This window comes from Triticum dicoccoides, chromosome 7B, assembly GCF_002162155.2.
Source record: "Triticum dicoccoides isolate Atlit2015 ecotype Zavitan chromosome 7B, WEW_v2.0, whole genome shotgun sequence".
Taxonomy (NCBI): Eukaryota; Viridiplantae; Streptophyta; class Magnoliopsida; order Poales; family Poaceae; genus Triticum; species Triticum dicoccoides.
Window position 1 is genome coordinate 760,813,215 of NC_041393.1, and position 24,295 is coordinate 760,837,509.

The following is a 24,295-nucleotide window of genomic DNA, read 5'->3' on the forward strand; positions in this document are numbered from 1 at the left end:
ACCCTTGTAAAGCAGGTGGGTGTGAAGGATTTTCCGTTCAGAGTAAGAATTTGTATTCCCAAATTTAGGGCATGGACAACACATAAAACCATTCTGCTTGTTTGCCTCAGCCACTTCGAGAAAATTATGCACGCCCTTAATGTACTCGGAGGTGTGTCTGTCACCATACATCCATTGCCGATTCATCTGCGTGCATTATATATAATTATGTGTGTCAAAAGTAAGATAATCAGACAAATATCTATCTAAAGTAAGAAAATCAGACAAGTATCTACCTAAAGTAAGAAAATCAGAAAGAAGATAAGAACAAGAGGCTCACCACGGTGGTGCCGGCGACGAGATCGGCGCGGGCGATCAACGGCGGTGAAAACGGGGACAGGGCGTGACGGACCGCTAAATCTAGACAAATCTCGGGAAAAAGGAGCTCCGAGGACGAGCTTCGAGAGGAGAAAGCTCAACTAGTGTGGCTCGGGCATTTCATCGAACACCTCATGTGCATAGGAGGTGAGATAGAGCACCCAAATGACCTCCCCTCGTCGGCCAGAATGAACAGAGTGCTCTACCGCGGTGATGCGTATATATAGGCAAACTATTTGTCCCGGTTCGTGGCATAAACCGGGACTAAAGCCCCCCCTTCTATACCGGTTTAAGGCAGGAACCGGTACCAATGGATGTGGGCCAGGACCTTGGCCCATTGGTCCCGGTTCGTGCCTAGAACCGGGACAAATGGATCCAGACGAACCTGGACCAATGCCCACGAAGCCCCGGCCGGCCCCCTGGGCTCATGAACCGGGTCTAATGCCCCCCATGGGTCCCGGTTCGTGGAGAACCAGGACTAATGGGCTGGCCAGGCCCGAACCAAAGCCCTGTTTTCTACTAGTGTACTTCGAACATGTCATCCATCTTGATCCTGAAGCGCCTACCACCAACTAGGTGAGGCATGTCGCACATGCCGCGCTCGTCTTCGCAGTATTCACACATACCGAATACCTTTTCGTCGTCAGACATTTTCTATGTTCATAGTTGAAACATTAATTGAAAATCATATAATCCAAACATTTCATTTGGTTAAGAAGCATAACTATATAAGTACCCTAATTCAACCAATTCAGCTAAGCACTTACTAAAATTAAACTAGTCTATCTATCTATACCTATACTAATTTGCGACTCCCAAGAAATTACCACGTTAATTACACTACAAGGATTCGGGTCTATTGCAACAAAATCGTTTGTTACAATACATGATGTTTCGTGGCGATAAGTACCTATTGCCACGAAATGACATTCGTTGGCAGCCGTTGCGACCGGACACATGGTAATAGGTTATTACCACGGAAAAGCAATTGTGGCAATAAAGCGTGCTATTGCAACATCCATGTGGGAAGTTGCCACATGTTTTTCCGTGGCAACACTCACCTGATGCCACAATTTGATTTGTGGAGATAACTTTAATGCAACATGTAAGGAATTGTGGCGACTGATATCTCGTAGCAATAGACATTTGTGGCAACAACCTATGCCAACGTAGGCCGTTTTGTGGCGCATTACTCTTCCGTGGCAATAGTGAATTGTGGCAATAAACTATAGCAACAATCCTTATTTTTGTGGCATTAGGCATTTTTCCACGACCCACTACACTTATGGCAATAAACTATGGCAACAATCCTTGTTTTCGTGGCATTAGGCATGTTGCCACAACCCACTGCACTTGTGGCATTAACTTATGGCAACAAATATTCTAGTCGTCGTAACAGGAAATTGCAACATACTTGTTTTGGTGGTGATAAATAGGTATCACAACAGGTAAAATCTTTGTAGCGAGAAACTATTGCAACAATTTAAACTTTCCGTGGCGATACTCTATTTCAACAAAACTTACTTTGGTGGCGCCAAACAGTTATCGCATCGTGAAACAAAAACTGGAACGCACGGGCATATTTGCTAATACAAATAAGTTTCCACAACCCAAATATTTTCCATCAACAAGACACATAATTCTGCCAAGCCCACGAATTTCGATTAAATTGTTTCATTTAATTACAACAATCATCAGAGGTACATCACTAAAGACACATTTCCATCATTTACAATGAAAAATAATCCAACTCATACATTATACACATAAGTCACTACCAAATTACAAATGATCGCTTCAAATGCAGCACCATGGGTTGCATGAGATTTGTCCTTGAGATGGAGGAGGTAGAAGTCGATGATGCCATTCTCGCTCTGGTAAAGGCAGGAAATAATCCTAAGCAGCTGTTAAAATAGTACACCAATGAGTTTCTAGCTGGTCTAGAATAAGGAAATAGGAAATGATCATTATATGCACAGTACAATACATATTATGGAGGAAAGGAAACAATTGTGACTCAAGAATGTGCATCACACTTCTCACTGAAACAATTGTTGGAAGGCCTATTTTTGTATTTTTGAAACAAGTAAAAAGAGTTTACAATTGTCAAAAGGCCTATTTTATATTCAAAGATATACACTTCTAATGCACTATCTATTTTCTATTTGATGTTATGTAGGAAGATCACACAGCAGAATAAAAGTAGTTCTTTTTTTTCAAATTCACAAACCTCACAGAAGGCACATTCACAAATATGACTACACTTACTCTCAACTAAATCAATTCATTAGTATTTAACACTCCTAACAAACATTCACAATTTCCAGCATTTAGAGGAAATGTAAGTGACGTAGATCACTACGAACAAATAGGCAATACAGATAAACTCAATATAAACTATTTGAAACTACCACACAGAACTAGCAGTATAAACACTTTACTGTGGCAAAACACAACTCACGTCTAGCATGGTAATTTCGGTTCTTATCCAGTTCTACGATTCTACTTAAGTCGTATCTACAAGCCATGGAGAAGTAAAAAAAAAACCAATAACCTGCAAGTTACCACAGTACCATGCCGAAATTCTAGGTAATATCCTAGGCAAATAGTGCAGTAGCATGAGTATTGAGTATAAAACCACTGAACCTAAATAGGTACAGTTTTAAACATTAGCATACCATGAACAAGAGGAAGCAACCATAGTACAGAATGTGATCGGAGAGCAGCCTATGAGCTAACTCAAGTTAACATATGATTCCTATTACATTCTACCTAGAACAAGATAAACCAGAGCACGAGGGGGGGGGGGCGATGGAAGACCAAGGACTTACCGGAGCCAGAGATGAAGTAGAAGTGGACATCTGTTGTCGTGCCTGCGGTCACCACATGCGGTGTCGGTGTTGTCCTCCTTGAGGAGACGTGCGCTATGGATGGGGAAGACAGGCGTGAGGTCGATGCTGACGATGAGTGCGCTGACCGTGGGGTGCCCTACTAGACCCAGCCAGGCCGGCCCTAACATTTCGGAGGCCCTAGTGCAAGTTAGGTTTAGTGGGCCTGACGAACACGCGGGTCTTCGCAAGCACCGCTACACGCTGCCAGCACAGTTCAACAAAGTGTAGATATGACTTGTTTTTCATGATAATATGATAATGTCAAAAATAACAATCCTCACCATATTTTACAATGTACCTACAGATAGCAGTTTTGGACAAAAGCACAGATGCCTTCTATGCAAGTAGCTACATTGAAATCCCATAACATAATAACAAAGCAGTATCTAATCATCATGTGCTGATTTGATGATACTTGATCACCATTAATATGCGGCAACCACTTATGCAACAATTTCATGCAAAGTAATCTTTCACAAAATTCGCAATCAACAAGGAAAGATGGGCAATCCAGAGGAGAAACAACTAACCTGTGGATGTGGGCTGTTGTCAACGCCTCACCGGCCAATCGCCGAATGTGCCACTTCATTAGTCTCCTCAGTATACTTTTAAGATGGAAGAACAAAAGGCTGGGGTCCTGCTTGTATAATGAAGAGGTTAACGTAGTAGTGATACATATAAATTTTTATTCAATTAGCATCGGTTTGGGCGCCCAGCCTCTTGGGAAATTGGTTCAATTAATTAGCAAAGAAAGGAGACGAGAAAACTGGGTGATGAACAAGAGACATAAGTGCTATCTCGGAAATAACTTTATTGAATAGAGTACCTAACAATTAGGCTGGCTATTCAGCTGTTCTCACTTTCATACGTGACTGGTTCCTCACACCGTAATAGGTTGAGCCTACCGCTACTATTTCATCAGTTTACTTTTTCTTCTACTCATACGTATATACATACAGTATGGGCCCCTGTTTCGCCTGGGCCCTAGGCGGCTGCACGCCATGGCCAAGGGCCAGCCCTGGACCCAGCCCCGAGCGCGTCGTCGGAGGAGGCTGAAGCGAGACAGCAGGCGACATTGTGGAGGGCCGCCGACGCCACCATGAGGAACCGCCACCACCAATCTGGCAGCAAGATTGCTGGTTCTGGCCGTGGACAGAAAGGATGGATAGAGTAGAGGGTGGCGCACTGGAGTTGAGGTGGTGTGGTGGTCGGGGTCGGAGAGGAGATAGCAGCCGGCGTTGCTGCTGCGGTGGATCCGGCAGCTAGATCGTCAGATCTAGTCTTGCACGGAACAGCCAGACGGTGTGGGCCGGCCTGGACATCGCACCGGTGGTGCTTGCCCCGGTACTACCTCCGAGCGCCTCGTCTGGATAGGGAAGTCGACGATTGGAGAACAAGACGGGAGGAAGGAAGGCATGGGGAGGAGGAGCTGGGTCGAAGAGAAGCCGGCGGCTGCGGGTGACATGGGAGAAAGAAGAGAGGGATAGAGAATTAGGGATTGTGTGCCATCCGTTGGATCTTGGAAATCAAACGGTTGGGGGCACGATCCATGGGCGAGCTGATTCGACCAATCAAAACGCATGGTTTGCCTCACGCAGGATTGCTCCTTGGCTGGGAGCCATAATGGGGTTTCCATAAAATTTGTTAAGTCATCTTTGTTAAATAATAGTAATAATAATAATAATAATAATAATAATAATAATAATAATAACAACAACAACAAAAATAATAATAATAATAATAATAATAATAATAATAATAATAGCATGCAAAATCCAGTCAAAAAATAACTTGCACAACAATATCTTATATAACAAAATATAGTTTTACATGTGATATATTAAATATATGTTTTTAGGTGTTTCAACAATTTTCTAAATGATATACTAACATTTTCTATAGTTTAAATAAGTTTCTGTGTGTTTGTTGAAACTGATTCCAATTTGAACTACATGCATCTCAAAAAAGTTCTATAACTTTCAACAAAATGTATATTTAAGTGCATATGTTTAGTTTTAGATCATATCCTAAAATGGATGAAAATTACAAATGATTGTGATGAAGAATTCAAACTTGCATTTCCAACCTATAGGGGGGTGACAATATATCTACAAGTGGACCATAATTATGTAAATTCGCATTAAATCATATTATGGGTGCATAAGTTTGACATAAATTTTCAGAATATTTCATGGAAGTTGGACTATACATTCTTCACGAATGGACTCATCCCCCGTGGTGTTTTATATAGCTCCCAGCGGCCTATGATGATTCATCTCCCACGATGTTACATCTCCCAATTTGGCATTTATATTGAAACTAATTTTAATTGGAACTACATGTATCTCAAATAAGGTTGCATAAAGTATATTGAAGGATGGTCTGAGGAGCCGACGGGGGTCGAGACGCAGGAGTGGCTGCTCGGTAGCCGAAGTTGCTGGCTGACATGAGTGGCCCTCATCCAATTTGGCGGTGTCCGCTTCTTCCGGGTGCATATGCTCGTAGGAGGCCACCGGTGCAGGCTTGTCGTCGTGGCAGGAGCTTGACTTCGTCCTCTTGGGCGGGATTGGCTGCTCCTCGGGCGGTTTGTCTGGGTTCCCTTCGCTCAAGCCAAGGTGGGTGTTTTGCGGTTGGTTGGGGAGACTTCCTCACGTTTTGGCGTAGGTAGAGGTACGTGGTTGTGGTGGGTGGGACTTCCTGATGCCGGAGGCGGATCAGTGCCTCAAACGATGGACTTGGCATCATCTGAGATGGTTCTCCGCAACGGCCGTCAGGAGTCACTGGGTTATGTCCCCCTGGTACACCGGGATTGGGGTGGGGCTCTAGGTGTGCGTGCCCCTACCGTGGTGGTGCCGGCCCTAGTGGTGATCCGCATGGTTGGCCTTTTTTCCTCTCGTCCCTGGCGGCTGCAATCCTAGCCGCCGCCAGGAGAGGCCGATCTTCCAACGTCGTTCTCCAGCGGCTCCCCTCCGTCGGCGACCTCGGTCATCGGTGCTGAGGGGGGTCGCCGGATTCAAGCGTGTGGATCGTTTTTACTCCCTTGTAGTCTAGGTTTTTAGGTTGTTCATCGTCTTTACTTCGGCGGTGATGATGACGACGCTGAATAAATATTCTTCGGATCCTTTCCTAACGAGGCCAGCAGTCCTATGGTTGGGGATTGATTTGGAAACCAGTATGTTCAAGCAAGGATGGCATGGCGGCGGTGGCATCCTCGTGGTGGACCTATGTCCTCGGGCTTTGCCGTTGCAACGGCGTTTGCTCCATAGTTGGAGCGGAGCTTGGGAGGTAGTCCAGGAGCGGATGCAGATTGTGGTCTGCATCGACGACATCTGGAAGACGGAACATGTGTTGGGCTCGTGGTTCGTGCATGGCAGGTATGGTTTCCTCCTTCGACATCTTAGTTGTGGTGGGGTGCCAGATTTGGAGTTCGATGGTGTGTCCGTGGTGTTGCCCCAGTCTGATTCGTTCAACGACAAGGGTTTCACTCTTGGTCAACCCCCTTGGAGGTCCGTAAAGCTACATATCAGCGATGGACCCGCGTCGAGCTCGGATGAGGTGGTGATTCGTCATTCTTTTCTTCGGTGCCTGCAGAGGTGGTGTCGGAAGCAGGTGGCGGGCGTTGGTGTCAAGCTCAGAGATGTTCTGCTATCTTTTCAGTTTTGTCATGTCGGTCTTTACATGACTTGTACTTTGTTCTTTATGATATGAATGAGACACGTATTACTATGCAAAAAAACAAAATAGAGAATATGCATAATAATTTCTAATACACATGTTGAACTGTTTAAGTGCACGTAAATTTTAGGGGGGGAAATTATGTTTACCTCTTCAAGGTACACAATAATGAAACAGATTTGACATTTGAAATACATAATAATTATGTATTAATAGTTACTGCAACTTTTACAAAAAAAAATGGTGCCGAGTGGCTACCTCCTTCCGTCAATTACACAAAGCAAAAAACTTTCCTTCTTAAATCTGCTTGGTGCTAGAGACAAGCGATAGACAAATTGTTATATATGTATTTCTAGATGAATTACGTGAATATGAAGTGAACATTAGCGTGATGGCTAGCTGTTTCGGTCTACAAATAGTTCGTCTGGGTTTCGAACCACCAGACGAGCAATTTATTTTGGTGTTATTTTTTTGGGCCCACACTCTAGGGCAAGATGCCATGGCCTCGGTCTGGGCCCACGCTCACTTACACAGGGGCCCGCTCAGATGTGGCAAAGAGATGAGAGGATTTCAATCGACATGCAAAGAAAATAAGGAACGAAATGATATTGAGTACGGAAGGAAAATAAGAGGGGATTTGAACATACATGTAAAGACCAAAGAAGGAAATAAATTGAATCCTTGTGACAGGAATATAAGGCAAGAGCGCTCTGTCCACGCCTTCTATATAAATCTCAACATGAAGAAAATTAAGAAAGAAAAGGAGATCATGCCTTTTCTAATTAAAAGGGATTTCTGAAGAAATAAGGAAAGAAAGAAATTCAATCCTTGCGACAGGAAATAAATAGAGGGAAAGCCTTCAAGATAAGGAAGGGAGTCTATGTACACCACGCCTTCTAATTAAAAAGAGATTCCCGAGAGCATGCATAGGGGGTGTTTGGTTCAGGGACTTTTTAGTCCCAGAGACTAGAAAAAGTCCCTAGGAACCAAACGGGAGGGACTTTTTCTACAAGGACTAGAAAAAGACTCTACTGGAGAGTTTTTTTTTTATTAGTCCCTGGGACTAGAAAAAGTCCTAGGACTTCTAAACCAAACACCCCTATAATCAAAGGAATGGTGGTTAGCTCTTAGATCTAATTAAAATTAAAATGAGATTACAGGGTGGGTATATTGGTAGTTGGAATATAGCCGGGTTTTTATTTATGAAAGCTTGTTAGCCGGTTTATTCCCTCATTCTCGAGTAGTTCTTTAAAAAAAAGAACAATACATTTAAAAGATGATCTACTGGAAAGAACTTCATGTTAGGGATATTTGACAATACTTATTGTTTTTTAAAGAAACATTAGTCATTATATTTAGACATATATATCTTGATATAGTGTTGTTCATCTGCTGCTGAATTCTTGCTGGAAATATCAGGGGACAGATAGAACAACCAGCCTGTCTAACAATACAAATCAGACAACTAAACTATATAGAGAAGCGTGTTGTACCTTGGGTGAGAGAATCTTGGATGCTATACATTTTTATTAACAACACATAAATACATACAATCACATCAAGAGAGATACAGAAAATTTAGGAAGGAAGAGAATGTGAGGATTTGCTGCCCAGTGCTCACGACTCACCTTGGTGAGAAGGGCAGTGAGCTTGCCGCCTTTCCGGTGCTGAGGAGGACCTTGCTAGGAGGTCAGTAGGGCGAGTGGAGGAGACCCTGGCAGTGCAAGAAACCCTAAAGTGAAGGGCGTCCGCGAGTGTGTAACGTTTCGCACGCGTGTAAGCAAGCGTTCCTCCAAGCTGTGGTACCACCGATGTCCACTTTGCAAGATATGTGACTAAAATACAACTTAGGTGCAATTTGTGGTACCAAATGTGTTCACACATCTATGAACTAGTAAGCCCCTTTAGTCAGATCCCGAGAAATAGTATAATAAAATAAATGAAAAAATCAGGGGCACTGTAGAGAATATTGTTGCAATATACTGCTCCTTTTTTCGCAACACTAGAGGATTGTTGCAATATGTTGTACGTATTACCATACATGCACAAGTTGTCACAATATATAATAGTTATTGCAACACAACAAAGGTGAGGCAAAAAGTTGCCCTATTACAACCAATACATGTTCTGTTGCAATAAGAAGCCATATATTTTGCAACAGTATCTATGGCTAGCGCCACATGTCAAAATTGTTGCAATATATGTCTAAATATTACCACAAAGATTTACATTGTCGCAATACCTAGTCTTTATTGCAACAAAATGACCATTTCACGCAACAGGTCGCAACTGTCGCAATATCACCACCATATTGCAACGCCTGATGCAGCTTGTGGCAATATGTGGCTTCTATTGCAACAAAAATGAGTATCTAGCGCGATGGAACGAAATTGTTGCAATATGTAGATCCTATTACCACGAACTGGAATTTTGTGGTAATATAGCATTTTATTGCAACGAAGTATAGTTGTAGCAATAAATTTTGTTGCAATAGTCCGGAATCCTTGTAGTGTTAGAAATTACGAGCCGTTTATCTGGTGGGACCGAATTATAACGGTGTAGATATGTTTTTACTATTTTTTTCCCTACAGACTAAAAACATATTTCTCTTTTCCTAACAGTGTAGATCTATTTTTACTTTTTTTTCCTACAGACTAACAACATATTTTTTTTCCTTCTGGCTCAATCTCTTATGCCTATTTTAAAAGCTAGGCATTTTTCTCTTTGCTCAATCTCTCACGCCTGTTTTAAAATCTAGAGAAAAACTAGAAAAAAAAAACATTAATTCATCGGCCACTTTTCGGCTAAGAAAACAGACATGCACGTACAGACTAATCAACTGTCAAAATAATGATCCATCAAGTGCGTCCTGATTCCGTTCCTAAATTTGTCACGTATATTCTCTCTTTAATGACTACGCTAATCTCTCATGTTTCTCTTTGAGGGAGGGCAAAACTCCAAAAAAAATTCTTCCAGGCTAAATCTTTCACCTCTTTTAAAAGCTGGAGTAAAACTCCTAAAAAAAATTTATTCGTCAGCCAGTCGTTTTAGCCAAGAAAATACACTTGCACGTACAGACTAATTTGAAGCAGGTTGATTGATCTCCGAGTTGATTTAACATACACGTATATAAGAGAGAGGCAGGCTGCTGGATCAATTTGTGCGGAAGCAAGATGGAGTCGCCGGCTGGAAGCACATACGACAGAAGATTTGACATTTTCTCTCGCAATCCTTCGCCGCCGTCACCGCTCTCCTCCACACCATCTCAACAGCTTCTCTCCTCCACACCATCTCACATGACCCTCTTTCTGCCCCTCGGCAAGGCCGGCCTACGTGGATATGCTACTACATACTATACGCGTGTTTGATCATCCCTTGATGTATCCCTTCATATAAGCAAGGCTGGTGAAAATGCCAGCATCACGGCTGTAGAGGTGACTCTCTCCATGCTTAACATCAACATCTTGGAGGACTTCACATCCAGGCTCTTATAACAGTGGCGCCAACAAGTCTTTGTTTGTTCCGAGAATTAAACCACAATTGTCGTCGCTGGCTATGGCTGAATGGTGGAAAGAATCGCTGCTAATCTGCATACTCCGTGGTAAGCTAAGGGTAGTTGTCTCTTACTACTTTACATTGTTAACCTCCCTCTTACTCTTCCTGAGTTCATCTAATAGAAAAGGTTTTAATTAGAATATTAGACCAAGATCAGCCTCAACGAGATTTTCCTAGGTTTTAGGAGCAAATACTGGCGCTGCTTTCTTTGAGAACTTTCAGTCCTTTTTATTAGGAACACTACTTTTAAGTCCTTTTTACACTCTTCCTTTACTAAAGTCAAAAGGATGAAAAGTAAATTACATGTTAAGTGATTAATCTCAGAGTTAATGTTAGATTAATCAGACTGTTTCTTAAAAACAAGATGTTGTACCCCTGGCCTCTGCACTGATTGATCACTGATAACCATTTCATTGTAACAGGCCATATAAATGGCTGATATATTCTTAATTACGTACTTCACAAATTCTCATGTTCAATGGAAAGAAATATCTTCACATCCATCTGGTCCAGATAATTCTTGCATTTCTGCACTACACCGACAAAGATAAATTAGCATTAGGGGAGAGTTAACTATGCTAGCACTATTTATTTTGCAGATCTGCCAACTATAGTTTTTTGTCCTTTTTTGTGTTTAAATGACAAAAACTTGATTATTATGTACTTATTTTGATTAAAATGTTCAACTATACGTGTGGTAAACAGGTTCTGATAAAAGCAAAATATAAGCATTTCAGAATGGTAGATGAATAGTAATTGTGTAAGCCCATTAAATTGCTTCACGGTTCTCAAATTTCAGGGTATTAATGTCACTGAGAACACGGCCTTAATTTGTTTTCCCCATTACAATTCTATTCTGAAGCCTTATTTGAATGAAAATGGTTAATACCTCGAATACTAACATGACAATTTAACAAGAATTACTTAAAAAAAATAGACCACTAGCACATTTACCCCCGTTTGCGATGTTGCATGTGGAGTTCAAAGTATATGTGGTAACTCGCTTAAAGCTTAGGATCATGCTTTCAGTTCTTAGAAGAAACTGCTATGTTTTTTGTCTCATAAGTCAAATTATTGAAATGTATCTCACAAGTCAAATTATTGAAATTTGCATAGATGTTATTGTATTTACATACTTTTCATAAACATTTTAATAAAATATAGTCTAATTCACCACCAGGCTAACATACCCGAGGGGAAAGTTTTCCAATAGCATCACAAGTTGTTTGATTTCAATATTATCTTTCTGAATATAGCATCAACTTTTGACAACTAATTTAACACAACAACTTATTAAAAAAAGTCCAATAAAATAATTACAATGAACAACAATTAGCCCTGCGAGGAAGCGAAATCTTCGTATAAAACAAGAAGTACAGAATATTAACTTACTAGCCCGTGCAATGGCACGGGTTGACGACTAGTTCTATTAATTTTCTTACTAAAAATAAACTAGTTCTATGGTAAAATTTTAATTTTATCATCAAATCTCATATACCTAAATTTTCTCACTAAAAATATACTAGTTCTATTAATTCAACTAGTTCAACTAACCACTTACTATAAATAAAAATAATTTATTTTCTTACTAATTCAACTAAGCACTTATTAATTTTCTTAATAATTCAACTAAGCACTTACTAATTCAAATCTCATATAGAATTCAAGTAAGTTCTATTAATTTCTAGAAAACTGGTGATAGGAAAATCTAGATGACCGGCCAGCACAAATTTGATATATCTAGCTAATATCTAATTGCTAACAACCTGAAGTTTATATATATTCATGATAATATCTAACATTAATATCTAGCTAATTCATCTAATTCATCTAACATTTCACATTAATATCTAGCTAATTAATCTAATCATCTAATATTTTCTCTGTGTGTGTGTGCGCGCGTGCGTGTAAACTGTGTGTGTGAGGGCGGCCATGGCGCGGGAGGGCGTGGTCTTACAGCGGGGCGACGGCCGGCGATGCGAGGTGACAAGGACGGCGACGAATGGCGGCGACGAGGACGGGCTGGGGCGGCGCACGACGGGGATGGGCCGGGGCAGTGCGCGGCGACGGGGCGGCGACGGGGCGGGGACGGGGACGGGCACGGAGATGGGGATGGCGATGGCGACTGCCCGCGATGGGGGCGGCGACAGGCCGGGGCAGCGATGGGGACAGGCGCGCTGGCGGGGACGGGCGAGGCGCGAAGAGGTTGAAGCAGATGAAGAGGAGAAGAAACTGAAATTTTTGTAAGCGTTGCTTATATAGGATGGACCTTTAGTACCGGTTGGAGCCACGAATCGGTACTAAAGGTCAAATTTGGCCAGGTGAAACGGCGGAAAGCGACCCCTTTAGTACCGGGTCCTGGCTCCAACCGGTACTAAAGAGCCCCCTTTGGTACCGGTTGGAGCCACGAACCGGTACTAAAGGGCATGCGTTGTTAGGCGACGGGGTAGGAAGTTTAGTCCCACCTCGCCAAGCGAAGAGCAGCCGCACTGGTTTATAAACTCAGTCGTGGCTGCTCCATCGAGCTTCTCTCTAAAGCAGGTCTTCTGGGCCTACCGGTTCCCCATTGCTTGTAGGGCCTACTGTGCTTGCGGGCCTGCATCCTGGCCCAACTACATGTTGGGTTTCTAGTCGTATGCAGGCTGAGGTGGGCCAGTAGGCGGGCTTTTTTATTTAGTTTTTTCTATTTTTTCTTTTCTGCTCTATTTAATTTCTTTTATTTATTTCTGAGTTGTTTTTTGCTGTATTTAGAATTTTTTGTGAATATTTTTTCTTTAGGTACAAAAAATTACAAACTTTCTGTTAGTTTCAGTTGTTCTCAAATTTGAATAATTTAAATTTGAATTATTTGAAATGCCTTTGTAACAGATGAGTTTTCGTCCGAAACCCTGATACCTCGAAAGAGATTGTCCATTTTGTACACGAAGTGCATCTAGTTTTTATCGTAACCCACTCTACTTTTTGCACATGCTATGCGGGTTGAATGATGATACCATGCCAACTTTCAACCTTTGCATAGTTCATTTGTAGTGCTTTTCAATTTCAGGGTCATTTAGCTAAAAATGAGTAAATGAGCTGAAAATTAGCAAATGATGTCAGAAAGGGTTGAACATCGATGATGTGCCTTTGAATAGTGCATACTGAACGCACAAAATGTCTGGAGTTGTAATATGTTTAAAAAATGAAATGCCTTTGTAACAGATGAGTTTTTGTCCGAAATCTCGATACTTCGAAAGAGATTGTCCATTTTGTACATGAAGTGCATCCAGTTTTTGCCATTACCCTCTCTAATTTGTTGTACATGCTACGTGGGTGGAATGATGATACCATGCCAACTTTCAACCTTTTCAGAGTTCATTTGTAGTGCTTTTCAATTTTAGTACCATTTAGCTAAAAAAATCAGTAAATGAGCTGAAAATTAGCAAACAATGTCAGAAAGGGTTGAACATCGATGATGTGCCTTTGAATGGTGCATACTGAACGCACAAAAAGTTTAGAGTTGTAATAAGTTTAAAAAAATGAAATTGTAACAGATGAGTTCTAGTCCGAAACGCTCATACTTCGAAAGAGATTGTCCATTTTGTACACGAAGTGGATCCAGTTTTTGTCGTAACCCTCTCTACTTTTTTGCACATGCTATGTGGGTGGAATGATGATATCATGCCAACTTTCAACCTTTTCATTGTTCATTTGTAGTGCTTTTCAATTTCAGGGTCATTTAGATAAAAAATCAATAAATGAGCTAAAAAGTAGCAAATGATGTCAGAAAAGGGTTCAACATTGATGATGTTCCTTTGAATGGTGCATACTGAACGCACAAAAAGTCTGGAGTTGTAATAAGTTAAAAAAATGAAATGCCTTTGTAACAGATGAGTTTTCGTCCGAAACCCTGATACTTCGAAAGAGATTGTCCATTTTGTACACGAAGTGCATCCAGTTTTTGACGTAACTCTCTCTACGTGTTTGCACATGCTATGTGGGTTGAATGATGATACCTTGCCAACTTTCAACCTTTTCAGAGTTCAATTGTAGTGTTTTTCAATAAAAGTGCCATAACCCTCTTTATTTCAGTAAAAATGTCTAGTATAGCCTTTACCAAGCTCAATTTGCAAGTATATGAGTTGTTGTTTCGAAACAGAAAGCTTTCCGTCATTGCGTCAATAATCTAGAAAAGTCAGAATGTGATAAAAGCTTGAAATTTTTACACAATAAGCTATGTGAAGTTTTACACAGTGTGTTAATTTTGGGGAATTTTTTGTGTTAAATAAGTATGGATCCTTCTTAACCCTTTACAGACTATCTTGTTTGGACATATTGTTGTTATGATTGTATTGTTTGCATTTGTTTGCTTGTTTAATGATTCTATTTGAGGGTAGAAATATTAAATATGTAGAGGCATTTAATTAGTATGTAATGTTTAAAAATAATTTTAGTGATTTGTTACAGTAGGTAATAATAAGGTTATGCATTGCTTTATACAAATTATCTCACGAGTTCTTCTTGAGTTTTGTGTGGATGAAATTTTCAATATTTACGGAAACCATGATATGAGAGCCAAGCCATTCCAAGATAACATCCCAAGAAGTCTCAAGCATCTAAGCTTGGGGATGCCCCGATAGGCATCCCACCTTTCGACTTCAACAACTATCGGTCAGTTTTGGTTGACCCTAAGGTTTTGCTTCTTTGAATGATATGCGCTATTCTTGGAATATCATTTTATTTTAGGTTCTTTTCTGTTCGAATAAATACTTAAGACCAGAAACTTTTAAATGAGAGGGAGTCCTCACATAGCTACCTATTTACTTAACTACTCATTTGATCTTCACTTATATCTTTTTGTAGTAGTTTATCATTTACTCTCGTTCTTTACTTATATCCCAAGACTAAATTGTTGAATGAATTGAATATCATACAATCGAAATTATATGCGCTGCATATGCTTGTATCAAAACTAGTAGTAGCTTCACATTGGGTTTAGAAAGCAAAATCTATTGAAATTTGACAATCACAATATTAGTCATGCAAGCAATTCATGAATGAATAGTATAAGGAAGAGAACTTTCACATATAAATATATTATCTTGGACATCTTTTATGATTGTGAATATCCATTAATTATTTTCGAACTTGAGCAAATTAGTGAATGTTGGACAAGGAAGAAAACATAATGAGTTATGTTTGGGTATATTTGTATAGAAATTATGTTGTTATTGATCCTCCAAGATGTGGTGCTTGCTTAGGATCTTTTGCTAGCAAAAAATTCGTACTAAGTAGGGATAAAACTTGTGTATCCAAAAAAGTTAAACACAGTTTCTTGCCATAAGTCTCCACCATATCTACCTATGGATTGAAAAAGATCCTTCAAATAAGTTGTCATCGGTGCAAAAAAGCAATAAAAATTGCTCCAAAATATGTATGATCTTTTATTGAAAGGAAAAATAAGCATTGTACGAACTTGTGATAATAAAGAAATAAAAGTGACATACTGCATCATAAATGTTGCTATCACAAGGGGCGATATAACGTGGAATTCGTTTGCACTAAGGGCTTGCACATTGATATGTCTCGAACATATCTATAATTTTTTATTGTTCCATGTTGTTATATTATCAATATTGAATGTTTTATATACATTTTCTAGTAACTTTATATCATTTTTTGGGACTAACCTATTGACATAGTGCCCAGTGTCGGTTGCTGTTTTTTTGCTTGTTTTTTACTTTGCATAATATCAATTCCAAACAGAGTCCAAATGCCACCAAACTTTTTGGTGATTTTTTCTGCCTAGAAGAGAACCAGGGAGCCCAAGTGGTGCATTGAGGAGGAATGTGGGGCCCATAAGACATCAGGGCACACCACAGCCCGAGGCACGACCTGGTGGCTTGTGGGGCCCACGAAGATCATTTCCACCGACCTCCGACTCTATAAATACCACCATATTCCAGAAACCCAAGGGGAGTAGACGAAAATTTGTTTCAGCCGCCGCAAAGTCTAGAGCCACGAGATCCAATCTAAAGGCTTTTCCGGCACCCTACCGGAGGGGAACACGATCAAGGAGGGGTCTATCATCCTCATTGGTGCTCCTCCGATGATGCGTGAGTAGTTTACCTGAGACCTACATGTCCGTAATTAGTACCTAGATGACTTCTTCTCTCTATTTGATTTCAATACAATTTTCTGTTCAGAGATCTATTTGATGTAACTCGTTTTGCGGTGTGTTTGCTGGGATCCGATGAATTGTATGTTTTTATGATCAGATCGATCCATACATGGTTATTATAATCTCGTATTTCTTTTCTAATATTATTGTTTTGTTTGGCCAACTTGATTGATTTATCTTACCATGGGAAGAGGTGCTTTGTAATGGGTACGATTTTGCGCTGCTCAATCTCAGTGGCAGAAAGAGACATGACATGCACGTATCGTTGCTATTAAGGATAACAAGATGGGGTTTATTCCTACAGGAATAGATCTTGTCTACATCATGCCACCGTTCTTATTGCATTACTTCGTTTTTCTATGAACTTAATACACTAGATGCATGCTGGATAGCGGTCGATGTGTGGAGTAATAGTAGTAGAAGCAGAATCGTTTTGGTCTACTAATCTTGGACATGATGTCTATATATATGGTCATCGTCTTGGATATCGTCATAATTACCGTACGAAGGATCAATCATGGCTGCTGCCAGGGTTAGCATTGAAGGTTGAGAGGAGGACACCAGGCTTGCCTTCTAGAGATTGAAGGGCTGGCCTACAACGAAACCTATCCGACGCAGGACATCCCTATCGTTCTTAAAGTCTAGAGTAACAAATTTCACTCTTTTGCCCTTGAGGAAGTTCTTAAAATACTGGACTCAACATCGGCATGGCATATGTGGTAGACCAAGCAAACGTTATGTATGCAAGCCTGGATCATGGCGGGCTTCTACCTCTCTTCATCCTTTAGATCCTTCTCTCATTCCAGGACTGTGGTGTACTCAACATCTAGCCCAGCGACCCACTCATCCGTTGAACTGTTGAACATGCGTAGGAAGCGAGCAAGCCATGCGTTCACCGTCATGGATCCACGTGTCTAGATGACGATGAACTCATCACCGGTGATGGATCTAACTTGGTACTCAATGGAGACCATGGAGATTTGGGAGGCCATGGATTTTGGAGGAGGGTTAGGAGAAGTTGAAATGTTGTACCCTGCAAAAAGAAAACTGGGAGCGAACTAATGTGGAAGGACGGGACGACTGGGAGCGAACTGTTGTAAGGTAGAAGACGTGGACGAGTAGGGCATGCGAACGGCGTGGGGTTGCTGGCTTGCCCGGTGGATAAACGGCTGCAAGCCCCCAAAGAGTTCTCGAGAACTATGTGGGACCCACTAGATGTCATGTCTACTAGACCCATATCGTAGGCCTGACGGTATAGCTTCTGCCTGTTCGCACGCCATGCCGGCACGTGGATGTAACTTCACTTAATTCCATCAACCGTCGGGCCTCCCACGACCTTCGCCTCCCTCGCGCGGTCGCGCCCTTTGAGACTTCGACCGGCTATAAATGAGCAATTTTTTTGCCTACTCCGCATGCATGATACTCCCTCTAGTCCTTTTTACTCCCGTCAACCGTTTGCAAAGTGTTTGACCAAATTTATACTAAAAATATCAATATCTACAATACTGATTATAATGAGTATAAGATCATTTTATAATGAGTGTAAAAAATATTGATTTGACATTGTGAATGTTGATACATTTTTCTATAAGTCTGGTGAAAGTAGAGGTACATTGACTTCTGCAAAACTTAAATGCACAATGCAGACTAGTTCATCCATCCAGGTGTGTGCCATGTACTATCTTGTCATCACAACAAGGTTAGCTATTAGAGTACTACTACCTCCCTTCTACTTTAAAGGGCTCGATTCAAAAAATTTACCTAGTCTTAGCAAGATAGTAGAGGCGGTGGAATAGTTTTTGAAGTCTGCAAAAGTACTCAACTAATGTTGTCATTCTTAACAAAAAAATGTGTTTACCAATGCATGCATGAACACTAGTTACTCTAACCCCCCTCTCTTCTTTAATTCTTTGCCACATCAGCATGTTTGCTATTCCCATGTGCATGATACCAGCTAAGATACCACCATTATGGCCAGCCTTAATCATCGCATGCAATAATTTAGTGCACCTTGAAATATGAACATGTGTGGGGCATGTATATTTTTAATGACTTGAGACTATACCTAGCCCGCCATGCAAGATGACTTATTATGCACTGTTCCCCATACCTGCAGGAAGCCCGTTCGTCTCCAAATCTTTTCCTCTCCATGTGTGGAAACAATATGCCTGCCAAACTCTCCTTCTCCCTCCGGCGGTCCCATCACTCCACCCCGTGTGAAAAAATTTGCATACATAACTCTCCTCCCCCCACGCTCGTCCAATCCGTTGTGACTAGCAATATTTCCACCCCTTCCCTCCCCCGTAATTTACTCCAAGAAATATGCCCACGTAGCTGTTACGTTAATCACGCAACATATCTTTCGGGACGCTGCTTCAGTTACTTAACTGCAGGTGCATTGGGTCACTGACATATGGGCCCAACAATGGTCTGGCCCACATGTCAGTGATGCAACTGGACCTGCAGTTAAGTCAGTGCAGCTCAGTCCATATCTTACGTAGGCGTGCCATTGCTCGCTATAAATATTGCGCCTCCCACAACATTCGGAAGAACATTCACGTTCATCGCTATCTCCTCCCCCTCCCTCTCACGTCGACCACCATGGCATCGCCCCTCCCAAGCCCTAAGCACCCCTCGCTGCACCGCCCGGACGGTCACGCGTCGATGTTCTGTTCCTTGCCGCCAATAGTCGACGAGGTCGCGTCAGTGTTCCACTCCTCGCCGTGACGCGTCGGCGTTCCCAATCTCGCAAGCACGCGCGTTGGCTCCCCGCTACGAGGAGAACGCCCCCCGCCCGCCGAGCCCCCCCCCCAGCCTTGAGAAGCTTTGGAAAGAAATGGATGTCGCCATGTGGGAGGCTTTGCCGCTGGCAGAGCACGCCAAAATAGAGGCGGAGAAGAAGGTCGGGGAAGAGAAGCGCGTCGCGGGGCAAGCTGCCTGGCAGCTCTATGTCGCGTCCGAGAGAGTCGGGCAATTGGCTCTTTGGCATAAGGCTCATGCAAGGGCCGTGAGGGTGGCGGAGGACGCCCGTGCCAAAGCCCTAAGTGCAGTCGGGCCCAAGCGCCTCATCTACGCTTGGCGGTACGTGGACCGGGTGAACGCTTCCAGCAAGGAGGAGTACCTGCTGGCGCCGGATCACCACACCGGTGAGATCGCGCTCGCCCGCCGGCAAGCCGCCAATCAGCACCTCGTGAGTTGCGAGGCTGAGGAAGAGGCATTGTGTTAGTGCGCTGGGAAACGGCCGCGCACTAGGGCACTCGTGGCGCGTCGCAAGTGCTCCTGCGAGCGCCGTGGCTTTTAGTAGGGAGTATAATTTAGTTTCGTAAGGTGATCTCATTAGTTTTGGGACGCAATGATAAATCCCGAACGTTCGGAAATTTTTAGCCTCCTTAATTAAGTATGTAAGAGGGAAAGTTTGGAAACCTTGTGTATCCGTACGCATTTTGCAAGTAGGTGCATACAGCACAAACTTTAGTACTATATACTATCGCACTGCACGTCCCTCTCTATATATGCTTGCAGACTGTGCTACTCCCTCCGTCCAGGTGAATAAGTCATCTTTGGTTGTGCACCGTGACCAAGTAGGAGGGAAGACTTTATACACCTAGACGGAGGGAGTACTACTATTACTTATGTACGGGCAAATGCACATTTTAACATTACGATGCAGTTTTTGTAAAAGTAGAAAAACAGCACTAGTCAAGCTTGTCAAACGATTCAATGCAAAAAAAATGGAAAAATGCTCGTTTGTTTGTTTACTTTTAGCTTCCTTTTTTGTTGTTATTTCTCTGTCGTACTTTCTACGGAGTATCTCACTGGTCAGAAAGGCATGCAAATTCCCAAACCACTTCCTACACCCTGTATCAAATTTTTTGCCTAACAAGTTGTGACGTGCAATTGGAATTCTAACTTGAGTACTAGTACTACTAGTAGGAGTACCAGGGGCTAGTTCGTTTAGGCCTCTAGATTAGTAGTACTCACTCTGTCTAGGTGTGTAAGTCATCTTAGGAAAACCAAATAATCCCAAAATACTTAGGCGCGGTGCATTAACTTCTACCTCGTTTCTTATTTCTTGACATATAAACCAATAAAGAGATGAAGGGTGTTCATGCTTATAATGACTTGAGAGTACCAAACACGATATGCAATGGTTAGTTCATTGCATGCAATGCTATTAATTAGCAAATACTCCCTCCATTCCTAAATATTTGTCTTTTGAGGATTTCAAATGGACTACCACATACAGATGTATATAGACACATTTTAGAGTGTAGATTCACTCATTTTGCTTCGTATGTAGTCACTTGTTGAAATCTCTAGAAAGACAAATATTTAGGAATGGAGGGAGTAAACATTAAGGTCTCTCGTTTTCCCCTCCTCCTTAGTCACAGTGCACAACCTAAGATGACTTACTCACATGCACTAACATTTCATCAGTTAAATCTTTGGTCAAAATTTACCACAAATTACAATGGTGACGAATAAACAAGGACATAGGTACTCCCTCTGTTTTTGTATACAAGGCCACTATAAAAAATACATTTTGCATCTATACAAGGCCACCAACAATAATCAAGACAAATATTAATGATGTTTCCTCGTACTGGTAACCCATGGCTTAATTACTAGCATGCATGTAGTGGATGATAATGACAAACTCATCTACTCCCTCTGCCTAGGTGAGTAAGTCATCTTAGGTTGTGCACCGTGACCAAGGAGGAGGAGAAAACGAGAGAACTTAATGTTCATTTGCTAATTAATAGCATTGCATGCAATGAACTAACCACTACATGTCGTGTTTAGTAGTCTCGAGTCATTAAAAGCATGCACACCCCACATCTCTTATTGGTTGATATGTCAAGAAACAAGAAACGAGGTAGAATTTAATGCATCGCGCCTAAGTGTTTTGGAATTATTTGGTTTTCGTAAGATGACTTACACACCTAGATGGAGGGAGTAGTACTTCCTCTCTCACGGCCACTCAATTTCTTCTAATGTGCATGCACCCTATTAATTAACCCGGTAAACGAGAAAAAAAATTACTTGTAAAGCACACATTGATTTTTATCTTGGTACCTGTAATTTGAGTTTGTGACCTTGTATATAAAAATGAAGGGAGTACTAGTAGTACTAGTAGTTTAGAAGCCCAAATAAATGAGTGAGGCGCCTTAATGTTACTCTCCACTGTGACTAGTCTTATGGGAAAAGTTGGGGAAGAGATGACTTATTTTTTAAGCCGCAAAAAGAACCAGCCCTAGGAGTAGTAGCTAGGGATACTAGGAGCAGTAGCCATGGATCGAGTGTGCGAGATGAACTGGAGAAAGTAAATGTAGAGAGATGAAATGCAAAAAAGACGGAGGGATGTGATGGTTTCTTGTCCGTTTATTTTACCAGGCCACTTATTACTGGCAGTGGTTGGGCTTTGTGATATGACGGCTTTACTACCGCGCCACAAGCGGGGTGAGACTCCCATGTAGCGCCGCCCTCTATACTTGTACTACATCGGTCGTGGTTTATTAGTCCCCCATTGAATTTGACTGAAGATTTAACTGACAAAATGTTAGTGCATGTCAACAAAAACTATATCGTTGGATTCGTATTTGAACATAGTTTTGAATGATATAATTTTAGGTGACATGCATCAGCATTTATTGTACTATATATAATGTTAGTTCAATTTTTGGTCGTACTAATATATAGTAGTAAGGTGCCCGTTCGTTGCACCAAAGAGTGAAAGGCATTGATCGGGGAGTTGTTTATTTTGACAAAGGATGTGGGGGTCATCTCATGTGTAACGGGTATCGATAGGTTTCTTCGGATATTATTTCATCTCTAGATCTCACAAACATCCGGGTGAAATAGATAAAAAGGTATATTTTGCAAACAAAAGTGTTCAACTGTTCAACCTACATACAAAACTTGTGAAGAAATAACACTTATTGTGCTTTGCAAGAAATGATCTTTAAGAATTAGTTTTTGAGTATCGATTGTTATACATGTTGGCTACAGATGACATGGCACTTTCTTATAGTCAATAGTTGGCTATACTATTAAGTAATATTAACCATGCCCTTATACACCTAGACGGAGGGACTAAATCAGGATGACTTGGAAGGGGGCAGAGGAGATGTAAGAAATGGTTCATAGTAAGTCTTTCACCAGTACTATAGTAAAAGTTCATACATGGAAGATTCTAGACTAAACCATAAACGGATACACTTTTATTCATGCGTGATACTCCAATAGAGCAAGATCATGCATGGAAGTCTCCACATGCTTAAACATCGGATTACATTGAGTGAAGACTAATGATCAACATTTAACTTGATAATGTGTATGTCTAGGTGAACCTCCTTGGAGTCCCCGTGCACTACATGGGCGGGTAAAGGATGCCATGGGTTTTCCAAGTCCACATCGGCGGGAAAGTCCCAGCTCCGCAGAGTCCAAGTCCATTTGATGAGGCCGGTGTCGCCGCCCACATGACCTGGAGGGGTAGTAACACTGACCATGCACCCGTACATCGGCCTCATGTCAGTGTCAGCGTCAGCGGCGTCACCCCTGACGCACACTACAGAGATGGGGCGGCGGCCCGCGAGGGACTCTTCGGTGCCCACGATCAAGAGGAAGACGCTGCCGTCCTCCTCCAAGACTAGCAGGCGGTGGTGATCCTCCAGCGACTCCGGCTTGGTGAACAGGTAGCACGTCTCGTACTTGATGTTCTCCGCCAAGGGCCAGTAGTGACCGCTGCACGCATCTATGAGGTGATGCACCATGTCCGCCGGCGAGTCCCAAAATGGCATCGGGCACTCATAGCAGTAGACGAAGGGCTCCTTGGAGGCATCGACCAGGCTGTCCATGAAACGGGAGTGGCTGTAGGGGACGTTGCGCCAGTTGAATATATGAGCAAGTTACTACGAGATTTGATCCAAATAAGGACAAAATAAATCATGACGGCTATAACAAAGATGAAACTAATCATGTGGACTAGCATAGTAGTAGGATACAAAGTAGAAACATGAATTCTACCACGATTTCGATCAGGAAGGACATAAACACATACGGTGCAATGGGAATAGCACCGTTGGCGTTGAGTTTGTCCCCCATGTCGTTGAGGAAGAGGTTGCCGACGTCGGGGAAGAAGTCGTCGTCGGTGAAGTCGTGGCTGCCAGCAGTCACGAGAGTGCGCTCCCCAAATTTCAACAGTGCCCACCGAATGGAGCCCAGGAGGGAGTGGCTGTAGGGGATGCCGCGGCCACCGAATGGAGCGCAGGAGTACCATACAAAGCAGTAGATGGTGTCCTTACTAGTACTCCCTAGTCTCTATCTATCTATATCTACTCTTATATAAAACCGAGTTGGTGATGATGGTATGCCTGCCATCTTGTAATATAGACCATCCGATCTATATCTGGCGGATAGAAAGCCAACTATGACAATTTTACAAAAGATACCCGCACCTCTCTCCACATTTACAGATATGGCCTTGCCTCGTTCATCCTTATCTCCCACAACCTCGTGCTCCTCCCTAAGTCTCTATCTCTACTACTCTTCTTTGTTTTTTATAACAAATCGAATAGTACTGTGCCGTCCGCTGCACGCCCGGCTGAACACGCCTCCCCGCCTCCATCATCACCGACTGAGTCTTTTATAGGAGTAG

The 24,295-nt window shown here is 42.0% G+C and overlaps 1 long non-coding RNA gene across 1 annotated transcript; it reads right to left on the bottom strand.

Moving 5' to 3' along the window:
• Positions 1-2,087: 2,087 nt before the first annotated feature.
• Positions 2,088-4,697, bottom strand: LOC119336063. Its single transcript, XR_005162188.1, has 3 exons — positions 3,779-4,697; positions 3,189-3,449; positions 2,088-2,261 (listed from the first exon to the last, which is right to left on the bottom strand). It is a non-coding gene; the product is annotated as an uncharacterized LOC119336063 (long non-coding RNA).
• Positions 4,698-24,295: the final 19,598 nt, after the last annotated feature.